Source organism: Lycorma delicatula, chromosome 11 (assembly GCF_047948215.1).
Source record: "Lycorma delicatula isolate Av1 chromosome 11, ASM4794821v1, whole genome shotgun sequence".
NCBI lineage: Eukaryota > Metazoa > Arthropoda > Insecta > Hemiptera > Fulgoridae > Lycorma > Lycorma delicatula.
The window spans coordinates 1,991,251-2,004,763 of record NC_134465.1 but is presented as its reverse complement, the minus strand read 5'-3'; the positions used below and the strand labels follow the sequence as shown (position 1 = coordinate 2,004,763).

Genomic DNA, 13,513 nt, shown 5'->3' with positions numbered 1-13,513 from the left:
CCCACTCCCTTCACAAATTTGAAAAAAAAAATTAATACGATCAATTCCTCATGTATAGAAATATTTTAGCCAAATTTGAATAAAATTGTTTCGGTCAATCTAGGATTGACCGAAAATTCAAAAAGGCCAAAAGCAATGAACCACAGCCAAAGTTACAACGCTGTAAAGTTACTAGTAAACATTTGGTTATATGAACAGATAATTTATATTAGGTATTAATATTTTTAGTCCATTGTTGCTACGTGAGACGTAAACAAACTTTTCGTAAAACGAGTTTTTGTTGTGCGTTATGAAAATGAGTGATACTAATTATGATCAACGTTGTGCATTTAAGTTTTGTGTGCTCAGTCTTTTTGGGCGAATTGAAACCGATCCTGATTTTCTAAAAAAAAAGTTATTACTGGTGATGAATCTTGGATACTTGGTACAACCCAGAAACAAAACGCCAGAGCAAGGAGTGGCACACTTCAAACTCACCACGTCTCACAAAAGCAAAAATGAGCAAATCAAAACCACGGTAATCTGTTCTTCGATAGTAATGGTATTGTCCATAAAGAGTTTTTGCCTACAGGATAAACTGCAGATCAATATGTTTACCGAGAAATTCTTGAAAGATTGCGGAAAAGAGTTGCTCGCGCGAGACCAGCCATCAAAGACAACTGGATATTGCATCATGAAAATGCACCTTGTCACACTCCACTTCCGATTAAAGAGTTTTTGGCAAAGAAAAACATTCCTGTAGTTCCTCAACCACCTTATTCACCTGACTTGAGTCCCTGAGGCTTTTTCCTGTTTCCTACTTTAAAAAAATACCTTAAAGGACACCGTTTTGGAAGAGTAGAAAACATAAAAAAAAATGTAACCGACCGTCTGAAGGATATTCCGGTTTCTGAGTTCCAACACTACTATGAAGAGTGGGAAAACCAATTGAGGCATTGCGTGTCTTCCCAAGGGAATTATTTCGGATTTGATAGAGTCCATGTGTAATTGGATTGTAAATTAAAACTTTTCCGTAACCAATCTCAGTACTTTATTTACAGACCTCGTATATGTACTTACGTACTCACTTAGATACACACAAACGTGTGTGTTTTTAGTCTAGATGGACTCTAGTACTTAAAGATATGCATGAAACACAATACATCGTTCATACTTTCCCCTTTAATGTAGCTATTCTAATTATATTCCCCGGGAAAGTAAAAATAGAAGAAATTATATTTTAAAATTACACATTTATTTTCTTTGTTAATACATTTTTTTTTTCATTAAAAATACACAATTCCTTTATATCTTACTCTAAAATTTAAGATTAAAATTAGAAACTAATGATTTAAATAAAGCTCATAGTTCCGTATCGTATGATATTTCTTAAATCTCAAGATATTTAGCAAAAGTTTGGGCTCTCAGCTCGTACGCAGGTGATCTGTTTTTGAGTAATTACAGAAGTAGTAGCTTATTCCCATAGATTTACCATACCAACCGACCGGGTTGATCTAGTGGTGAAAGCGTTTTCGCAAATCAGCTGATTTCGAAGTCAAGAGTTCCAACGTTCAAATCCTAGTAAAGGCAGTTACTTTTATACGGATTTGAATATACGGCCTTGAGGGTGTTAGTTGCATCTATTCCCCTGAGAGGCCATGCCAAACCCGGCTATGACGTTCCTGATAGCAACCCCCAGTGGCTGGGTCTCTGTCTTTTAATGAGCGCCTGTCTCTAATCCGGGGTCCCCTACCGGGGCCCCAGACCGGGTCTCGGTCTTTCTTTTCGCCACCTAAAAGGACCCCAGGTTTTCCCGTTAATCATTGAAGGTTCAGGAGGTCCCACCCTGAACGGGGCTGTCCTCCCTGCCTTAATGCTAATACCCCTCACCGATCTTCCAGGGTCTTCTTTCGGATGATGTTCCCTATTACCTTACTGACTACTGATTAGTTCCGCTCACCATGAAGCATTATCTCCACTATATTATCTGCGGTAACCTCTCCCAACCGCGTCCTAATTATCATCCTGTCTTCCTCCCACCTTGGGCACTGGAAGACATTCTTTGGTCGTTGAGTTTCAATTAACCACACTTCTCAGGAGTGGTCGACCTGAGACTGTACAAGACTATACTTCATTTACGCTCACACATATCGTCCTCATTCATCCTCTGAAGTAATACCTGACGGTGATTCCCGAAGTCTAAACAGGGAAAAGAATATTTACAATACTAGGGAGTGTTAATAAAAAACCAAAAACATTATTGTAGCGGGGAAAATTATCGATAAGCAATTTTTTTTTTTTTTTTTTTTTATAAATGACGTGATTGGGAATCGAATTATCAACTTACCGCATGGAAAGACAACAGCTAATCAACACCACTCATTCTAATGCCCCTGAACAAGAATTCATCTTTTAAAATACTACTACTAACCAAAACAAAGGTTTATCTTCAATAATTCTAATCGAACACGAATAATAACATTATTTTGAATAAATATCAGAATTTTTTTTAAATTAAAATAATTGTTAATATGAATGAGACAAAAAGTGGAAAATATGTGATTAAAAATATTTATAAATTGCATAAAAGTCCCCGTACATACGAGAATAGAATTAAAGTTCCCATTAAAAAAAAATTCCTGATTAGCAATTTATTAATATTTAATGTGCCTACAAAATATTATTTTTTATTATCATTTTTAATTAAGGTTAAATCTAAAATTAAAAAAAAAATAATAATTTTCTGAATATATACGATAATATCTAACGATATCCGCCAAAACCGGTTTTCCCTGAAAAAGGAAATAAAAATTTATATAAAAAATATATTATAATAATAAATATTAGAGATAGATAGATAATATAAGTATTTGCAGCGTAAATTGTATTTAACTTCAAACTAAAAAAAAAAAAAAAAAAATCCGGTATGACGTAAATATAAATATTCTATTAATAGTTTATAGATCGTTTGATTTCTCAAGAAGCCCAAATATGAGAGTTTAAGACTATATAGTGAAACAAAGCAAGATGTAAAGAGGAATAGGTAAATAGTTAATAACTTTATTTTACGGATCTCGATGGCAGAGCCTTTTCCATCCAAAAAATTTAATAACAATAATAATTCTTTATTCCATAATACATATACAAAAAAGAATGTTTTTACAATATACAGTAACACTATGATAACTGAAAAATATAAAATTAACATTAATAAACTAATTTACAAAATTTATCTTAAGTTAATTAAAATCACAGTATCCTTAATTTTGTTTTTAATTACTACTACATTTAAACTAATTTAATTAATTAAACGTAGCGTTAAATGAATTTTCATTAAAAAATTTTAATTCTTAAAAATTAACATTAAATTCTTAAAAAAAAAAAAATCTAAAAACAAAAAACACAGTTTAAGAGACTAACAAAAAAACTTAAATTTATGCTTTATTATTTATTACCGTTAATTATTTAAAAAATAAAGTAAATGTACTAAAGATAGGTGCCTCCTTAGCGCATAGCTGTGTTAAGGTCACCATCAGTTCTTAAATTAATCAGTTGAGACGGATGCTAACAAGTTTCCCTAATAAAAAAACACAAAGATTCATTTAATAATTATTTATAACCTAAGAAAATTACACATAATAGAACCTTACCTTCAATGTTTACACGATTACTTGACGACTTATTTAACACTTACTTATTCATTAACTTAATTACGATTATTCAATGACTAATAAATTAGTGTCAATCAAAGAAAAATGAAAAATTTAGTTTGTTAATTGAAAAAGAAATTGAATATCCTAATAAATTATAATAAAACTTCTTACATTTCAAACACCACAAATTTTTATTATTATATTTCAACGGTGAAGTCTTTAAAATATAATAATCAAGAAATAATCCAAACATCGATGAGACAATTTTTATTTAAAAAAAAAAGAAATGAACATCTCATATATTTATAATTACTAATCTTTCAAGGTCGAGCTTCTTTTTATATTAAATGACTTTAACAAACTCATATATTATGCAAAAAAATAATAAAAATATAATCTAATCAAAACTATATATTGTATATTAAGTTAAAATAATGATATTTTAGGTTGTTGGAAAGTTGTTGAAATAAATATCTCTTTACACACCTGCTTGAGATTCCACCTGTTGCAGCGTAGTGGTTTTATAGCAGGGGTGAATATAATAACACACTCCCTTCCTGTCAAATACAGACAAGTTACACGCTGTTTATATAAGATTAGTTAATTTTAAATGTAATATAACGTTATCGCAATGTATCATATAATTACTTTTTTTATGATGTATTTGTTACTATGTACTACAAAAAAAAAAAATTATATATATATATATTCCTACATAGTATACGGAACGACCAAATGCGAAATATTATCATAATTTGTTTTATTTATAATTTTAAAACCGTGTTATTTAATAATTTAAATCTTTTCTTGTTTTCTTTAAGTACTTTCTTTTCCTGTTTAGCCTTCGGGAATTACCATTCAGGTATTACTTCAGAGGATGATATCTGTGTGTAAATGAAGTGTAGTTTTGTACAGTCTCAGTTCGACCATTCCTCAAATGTGTTGTTAATTGAAACCCAACCACCGAAGAACACCGGTATCCACAATATAGTATTCAAATCCGTATAAAAATAACTGCCTTTACTAAGACTTGAACGCTGGAACTTTCGATTTCCAAATCAACTGATTCGGGAAGACGCTTTCACCACTATACCAACCCGGTGGGTTTTCTTTAAGTACTACAATCCCCATCGCGGCTTCACCGACCGCTGTATGAGTATAAAACATCAAAAACGGGAAATAGTTTTTTTTTTATAATTATTTGTGGGCTTGAGTTATCGCTACTCACAATTAATAAGGTAAAATAAAATATTTCCGTAAGGAATCAAATTTTTAAGGAAATCAAAGGAAGTTCAAGTTGTTCAAGAACAACTTTGTTTCCAACACTGTAGTAAAATCCAGGAATTTCATCATTCCATTTTTTTGCCATCGCCATGGTGGGATATTTTAATCATGTTACCTATTAAAATATTTTCCAAATCTCAGTCTGATAATTAAATGCTGATTTAAGACCTATCATATTTCTTAAAAGTTTAACTCGATTTTGAACCCAGTTTCTCTGAACTCTTATGTCTTTTAACTCTGGGATAGATTCATGTTGTCTACGGTCATAAATTCTGGTAGCCATAGAATTCCTTCTTCCTATCAGTTACCTCGCCGACCTAGGAGTTATGAAAATATTAATACCGAATTGTAAGTTGAATCTATGCCAATTAAGTGTGTGGCTTACCCTAATGAAAATTTTTAGTTCAGGATATTAAAAATTCCTTTCGGCCCGTCGGAAGGCGGAGGTAGATTTTTACCGGTGCCAAGTAGGGGATAAAAAAGATATCCACCTTAAAGTTAAGAAAAACTTCAAATTTACTCAATACGACAATGGTTGTATGTGAAAAAAAGTTTCACGTGTTTAGCAAACGACAAGCCTCATCTTATAACTGCAGCAATATTTTGGTCGTACTTTGACGTAAAGGTTGGTCATATTAAAAATTGTTTCAGACAAAAGTTTTAGATAATGTTTAGAGGACTAACGACCACTATAAACCGATTCGATACAGTGCCTATTTAGAAGGTGTGATTTTTTCGTCTTCGAAATCCCATTTTTTCCATCCCTTGGGCCAGTGCTCGGTGACATCAAAACACTTTACTTAGATAAGATTTAGGCCCCTTACACAAAGAATAGTAGGAACTTTAAATTTTACTTAATAGGAAAGTTATAACGATATTTTGCTTTTTCAAAAACGACAAAGTCCCCCCATTATCACCACCATGGTCCGATTTTGCCCATTAACGAACTCGACCGAGTTTTTCGGTCGTTATATTTTACGTATCAATTTGAAAGTAGTTGACGCAAAATTACCGCAGTTATTGTGTCCACAGGAAAGTGAAATATATATATATATATATATATATATATATATATATATATATATATATATATATATATAAACTTTTGAACTGATAGTGGTTTTGGGGTCTGGGGGATGTGAAACGCGAAGATATGTCGAAATTTTCCGGAAGTCGAATCATGGTATACATTAGAATAGGTAACTTTCTTATGAAATCTACCGAGTGCTACTTTGCTTGCGCGAGGTTGAGTTCTCGAGGGCAGTTTATGCAATGGCATTAAATTTAGTGAGACACATAATAACTGTCTTCAAGAACTTGACATCGATATTCAATATTCCTCAAACCATCAAAGCTTTGTTGAATATATATAAATAGACGACAAACTCTTTCATTGTATTATCAAACTAATTTTTTTTTTTTACATATATTACGATAATAATACAAATTAATCTTTTATAGGCAACGACATTAAATTTGGTAAATCGCATAACTTTGTTAAAAAGTCGTTATTGATATAGACAATGATCTGTTTAAACATTTGAAATCTATATATATATATATATAGATATATATATAATCGATAGACGACAGTAAATTATAAAATAAAATTCTGGGTTATTCTTTTATACGGTTTTTTCACAATTAATTTCGTAGTGAGATTGATGAGGTTTGAGCCGAGGTAGACATTCCGAGAGTCATATGAGATCTACAGTTAAAATTTCGGAATGACTAATTCAGTAGTTTTCGTTGTTTATCGAGAACAAAAAATGTATATATATAAAAGGTTTTACTTAAATAAATTTTCATCAGTTAAAAATAGGAAAGTTAAACTTTACCAGAAAAAAATCACCACAAAACGATCTATTTTTTGATAAGAGACTACTAATTAGGATTCACTGTAAACCAATTTTGAAATTAAATGTGAAAAATAGTAAACGTCTGCCATTTTGGTAGATTAATACAGCTCGAAATTTTTTATTTTGAGATTTTTGTTTTTCAATTCCCATTAAAAGGATTTTTGTCACAACCCTTCCCTTGTTTATTTAATTTTTTTTAGATGCCGGCCATGGGTGCTCCCAGTTTGTTGATTATTATAATTTTTTTTTATTATTATTATTTATATCTGCAGTGAAGGTAATAAATTTGCTTTCATAAATTTTTTTTCTAAAATTCCTTTGAAGAAAATAGAAACTGGATTTTTCGCGATATCCCCCTTAACGAATTTTAAAAAAAATAATATTACAGCCCTATGTATAGAAATATATAAGGGAAATCTGAAGAAAATTGGTTCCGCCAATCCTGAGATATACGGCAAAAAATAGTGCGGATATATATTTTATTTTTTGGTCTAGATATGATATTATTATTTGCCTGTATTAATGCAAAAATATTAATTAATAAATATTAATATTGGATATTAATAAAAACTTTAAAAAAATATTTTGCAATTTCAATTTCATTATTTTTTCTATCGGTATTTTAAAAGGAGAATTTATTATATTTACAGCAAATTTTAATTATAACAAGTATATATATATATATATATATATAGAGAGAGAGAGAGAGAGAGAGAGAGCGAGAGAATGAGTCTTACATCCCCTCTTTACAATAACATTCCAAACATAATGAGAAACAGGAAAGATCAGATCAAACCGACACAAAAAAAAGGAAACTCTGAAGGGTCAGGCTGATAAACTGTCTTCTTTCTTATATATATAAAACAACTCGGCGACACCTGACATATAACAGAGTGCATTTTTGTTCCGTTCATTATTTATCTATTTTTTACAAAGGCAAACCGCTTTTTATGGAATGTGTTCCTAACGCTTTATGGATCTGTTACACTAAACATATGTATATAACAAAGAGTAAGTTATATATATATAAATACCCCGCCGGGTTAATTTAGTGGTTAAACTCGTCATTGCAAAAATTCGAAGTCGAAAGTTCTAAGGTTCCAGTCTTGTAAAGGCAGTTGATTTCATACGGATTTGAATGTTAGACAGTGGATACCGGTGTTCTTTGGTGGTTGGGTTTCCGTTAACTACACGTCTCAGGAGTGGTCAACCTGAGTCTGTTCCAGACTACGTGTTTAACGGTATATTGACATTTACGTTGCAGCTACGTCAGTCCTGGGCAAGCCAGTAGCGGTAATTGCATTTGCCTATACACACTCACACAAACCCAGACCCGGCAGTAACTGAAAAACTGGTTGGAGAAAACAACACACATATATATATATATATATATATATATCATGCTTCTATGTATTACTTACCTCTGATATTAATAGACTCTATAGTTGATGTATTTTCAAAAGCAATTTACTGCATTAATTTTTTCTAAATAATATTACAACAAAATTATTGGAAAAGCTACAATAGAGAGTGTAGAATAATAAATTTTCAGCAAGTAGATACGTAATTTATGCATAGTGATTCACGAAAAATATAGTAAACTTTCTGGACATGTTCTAATAATAAATGTATAGAAGAAATGTCGTATAAACATAGGTTCAGAAACGCTTTATTACAGAATGTCAGTTAGAGAAGGATTTCGCTTCCCTAGTTTCTGCTCGATTTTCGCAATTCACCCCCTCCCAAAAAAATATTTTAATCAATCGGCCAATAATCGATGTATTTTTAATATCCAGTAAGAATTAGGTGGGAATATGAATTTTTCAAAATAAAACATCAAAACTGGCAGTTTTTCAATCCTCCCCCTCCCCCCAACCGAAAGTTTGCAATTATTTCATCTGGATTTAATAGAAAATAGCAAGAAATATTGATATTAACAATAACCAGGTTGGAGAAATAACCCAACAACCAGATATAACCATTCATACAACCATTTATATTTATTTTATAAATATAATCTTTCTTTCTTTTTCCTGTTTAACTTCCGATAATTACAGTTCAGATAATACTTCAGAGGATGATATGTATGAGTGTAAATGAAGTGTAGTCTTGTACAGTCTCAGTTCGACCACTCCAGAGATGTGTGGTTAATTGAAACCCAACCACCAAAGAACACCGGTGTCCACGATCTAGTATTCAAATCCATGTAAAAATAACTGACTTTACTAGGACTTGAACGCTGTAACTCTCGACTTCCAAATAAGCTGATTTGGGAAGACGCTTTCAACCCGGTGGGTTTTATAAATATAATTTAACCAAACTTAACTTACGCTTCGTTCGCTAACCTTACTAATAAACAGTAGTGTTTTCAATATTTAAATAATAAATTTAGTAATTATTGCTGCATTTTTTTTTTAAATGCCATGCCTGACCGGGATTCGAACGCGGTACCTCCAAATGAAAGGCCGTGACGTTACCACTCGCGCCTCGGAAATGATTTTTTTTCCGTTTAGCCTGCGGGAATCACAGTCAGATATTACTTCAAAGGATGATATGTAGGAGTGTAAGTGCACAGTCTCAGGTCGACCATTTCTGAGATGTGTGGTTAATTGAAACCCAACCATCAAAGAACACCGGTATCCAAGATCTAGTATTCAAATCCTTATAAAAGTGTAAGTGCCTTTACTAGGATTTGAAGGTTGGAACTCTTATTATTTATATAATTGGAATTATTTATTATTTAAATAATCAATAAATGACTTAATTAGTCGAAGTTAGCGAGCAAAGCGAGCGTAGGTTAAGTTTGGTTATTATATTTATAATTTATATCTATAATTATAAGCAATAATGCTTATATTTTTAATATGTAAAATATGTTAATATGGGGAATGTTTAAAATGACCGGTATAAAAGAGCATATTAGTGTGTGCTATTGGTTTATTTCACCAACCGGGTTATTGTTAATATCAATATTTCCTGCTATTTTGAAACATGCATATTCCCACCTAATTCTTATTGGATATTAAAAATATATCGATTTTTGGCCCATTGGTTAAAAAAATTAAGTGTTTTTTTGAAGGGGAGAATTCCAAAAAAACATCTTTTTTAAACTTTAATCGGCTTCCATACCTCTCAATATTGACCCAAAATTATTTTATTTATTTGCACTATTACTATGCTAAGAAAACATAAAAATATCAGTTTAAAAATATGCAGATTGATTTTTTCGATTTTTTGAGAAGGGAAAATTTAGGGGTCATTTTTTTTTAACATAAACATGCATATACGTACTGAGCTTAATCGATATAAAGTATTTATGTTTACAAAGTTTTGAGAAAATTGACCAGAAAAAACTACCTACTCCTACCGTCAGGGAATATTGACCCAAAACTTTACCAACAAATTGCCCCACATACACGAGTCTCTGTACAAGATTCAAATCAAATTCGGAACATCCAGTAAAAAGTTGTAAAGCTTCAAATACGCCAAAACACACCCATATGTACGTGGGGTGTACAGTACCCCGCCACCAGTTTTTTTTAGGGAGGTCCCTGGGTCATGAAATTTCAAGATATGAAAAAACCATATCCCATTATTTGACAAATTAGCATATTTTCCTTCTTGCAGCATAGATCTAGATCAGAGCATCTCTAGATATGCTATGCTAGAACTATAATATCAGGAAAGTAAAAACGTTAAAAACGACATCCTTTCAAAAAGAAATTAAAAAATAAAACATTTGAAGTAAAAATATTTCGATCTATACTTCTGGTTATTTTGATAACCTAAATAACGGGACCGTTTAATATTTATCATAGATAGTTACAACAGTTTTCTACAGTACTTCTTAAATAATAGTTCAATAATAACAAATTTTAAAATTAAAATTTGGGTAATGTTATTACCTCGGAACGATAATTTGTTTGATACGAGACCATTAAATAGGTTTTATTATAGATGCACGTTTGAAATCAGCTGTAAAAAAAATTAAATGGCTGCCTTTTAGGTTAGGATTGTCGAGTCCGAAATTTTTTACGCCAAAATTTTGTTTTCAATGTCGTTTAAACGGATGTATCAGATCATTATCCTTTCCGTTTAATAATTTTGAGTTAGGCTTTCTTTGAACCCCGTGGTGTGATTTCTTATAAAGAAAATACCCGGTTTCGAGATAGAATTATTTACTCTTTGTTAATAAATACATAAACGCGCGCCCGCAAGCACACACACCACACACACACACATAAGATAATCTAAATAAAAATTATCAATTTATATTAATGAAATTTTCGTACGGTGTAAATAATGTAAATCCGTTCGACGTTAATGAAATGATTTTATAAAGTACCGCTAAGTCACTGCTTATCAATAAACCATTTCCATTCCCCTTATACTTTATAACTTATCAAACAAATAATTAAACTAGTTATAAATAAAAAAATTAAATTAAAAAAAAATATGAAAACATTCGCTTATTTTGGAAAGATTAAAATTTGACTAACCAATCAGAAGGTTATTTAAACGTTTTACTGTACAGCCAATTAAAAAAAGCCTTGTTTTTGTAAATCTCAATAACTATTAAAATATTTGGCGACTATGTTTGCATCTTTTTTTTAGACAGTAACCGGAAATTATACTCGAGGCCTTTATTGTAACAACCAAGAAAGCATCCGTTTGTACAAACAAAATAGTAAAATTTTTATGGTCGCTCAGGTTTTAAATTATTCAACCATAAATCTTTGAATTTAAAAAAAAATGATTAAGCAGTTAATATAATTATTAATGCATAACAATAATTAAACGAGTATGACATAATATTGCTGTACGCGAAAAAATCAATGAAAAAACAATTTGAAGCGCTGTTTGGTAAATATTTACAAATTTAAGTGCGCATTAAATAGGCGCTGAAAAAATTTAGGTTTATCTGATATTTAAAAATGTAGCATCACTTTTTAGATTATGTAACATATTCTCCGTCTGAGCGCAGGAAGATGCTCTTAATTTATTGCATTCCGCTGAAAAGGGCATATTAATTTCCCGTTTTAGTCTTTTTTTAACAGCGTTAACTGATGTGAAGCATTCTTAGGTATAAGAGATATTTGTCAGTTTACTTTCTCTGAGAGTAATGATGTTAAATATACAGTCAGAACTTGTGATTAACTTACTGAAAGTGTGACTAATAGGGCTGCATATCGCTTATCTTTTTCATAGTGTTATTAAACTTTATAAAAAAAAAAAACACAACGGAAAACTACTCTACTTTTCACCATATGTACTGACTCCGGCTATAGGATATTTGTTACATATATGAACCGGCTGTCACACTTTAATGAACGACTGGTAGCTTATGCGAGTTCACCTACATTCTTTGGGGTTTTGGTAAACGATTTATTTACATAAAAATATAAAATCTAAAGAAAAAAACAATCAATAAATTGTTTATCAATTAAATTCCAAAATTTTTAAATACCCATTGATTTTTTCGTTTATAAATTAATAAAAATTCCATAAATTACCGGAAGTATACTGTACATATTTAAGTGTCATTTAAAAGTTTTAAGCAACCTGACACGATTACGTCACTATCAAAAACTGCATATTCATCTTCAAAAATAACAAGTATTACATATCGATCTTATTACGGAACGCGATGAATAAAGTGGTTTACAATCGACACCTATATTATATTCGTTAGAGGAAAATTGAATGTATAATAAAGATCATTACTATTAGAGAAAGTAACCAAAACAAATGTATCTTGTTCCTCAGGTCACTGTCAAAAGAAAGATTAGAACGGTGTAAAATAACAAATTAAATAAAAAGAATCAAATAAATTTCATGTAAAAGGAATTTCACAGTTAAAAAACATATCAATGATGTCCAAATACAAAGTAAATTTTCAAAAAAAATTTTACAATTCAAAAAGAAATTGTAACTACTTATTAAAATATAATTTTATAAACTTTTACAACAGGTAAAATCTTCTGTCTATAGAAAAAGGAATAGATTTTACACGTAAAAATATAAAAACCAATTTCTGTTATTCGTAATTAAAAAAAGGGAAAATCTATTAGGGTACACAAATTAACAAGAAGTAATTAAAAATTAACACATACCTTTAAAAACAACAACGTTGGATTTAAACAGATGTTTCTTGTTATAAATAATCCATACAGGCTTAAAATAATTAAAACACAAGTCACAAATATCCAAAAAAAAAGGTAAAATATAAACGAGGAAAATATACGACGGCACACAAGAAAACTAATCAAATAAACAAATCTACTAACTGTTCGTTAACGATGTATTTGTACTTTGTTTTTAAGTAAACCTATAATTAAACAAAATTAAAATAACGAAATACAATTATTTTAGTCCGAAATAATCTCATTATGTTAACACAAAGAAATATTTAGCACAATTGAAATGAATAAATAACGATAAAAAAAAATCTAATGAAATGTAAAGAGTAGGTTATGTCGTCCGATTTTGGTGTTATTGAAAACCGGGAACGACACCTGAAGTTACACTGATTGTCTATGTTGCGAGAATCTAGCTGATTACAATGTTGCCAACGTACTTCATCCTAAAATTCCCTTTATTAATAATAAATTCCCGTTTCACCTATTTCTTTCCTCTATTGTAGTTTTTTTTCTTAATTAAGTATCTTGTATAAGAATAATTAAACGAACTACTATTACTACTTTGTAATCTGTTATTCACAGAATTAAGGAACTGGTT

General features: G+C 30.5%; 1 protein-coding gene across 1 annotated transcript in view; it reads right to left on the bottom strand.

Moving 5' to 3' along the window:
* Positions 1–13,276, bottom strand: part of LOC142332270 (ets DNA-binding protein pokkuri-like) — a 186,755-nt gene extending 173,479 nt beyond the window's left edge. Inside the window, exon 1 of the mRNA XM_075378597.1 lies at positions 12,889–13,276. The gene's annotated coding sequence lies outside the window, so the exon portion shown is untranslated. The remainder of the gene's footprint in view (positions 1–12,888) is intronic.
* Positions 13,277–13,513: the final 237 nt, after the last annotated feature.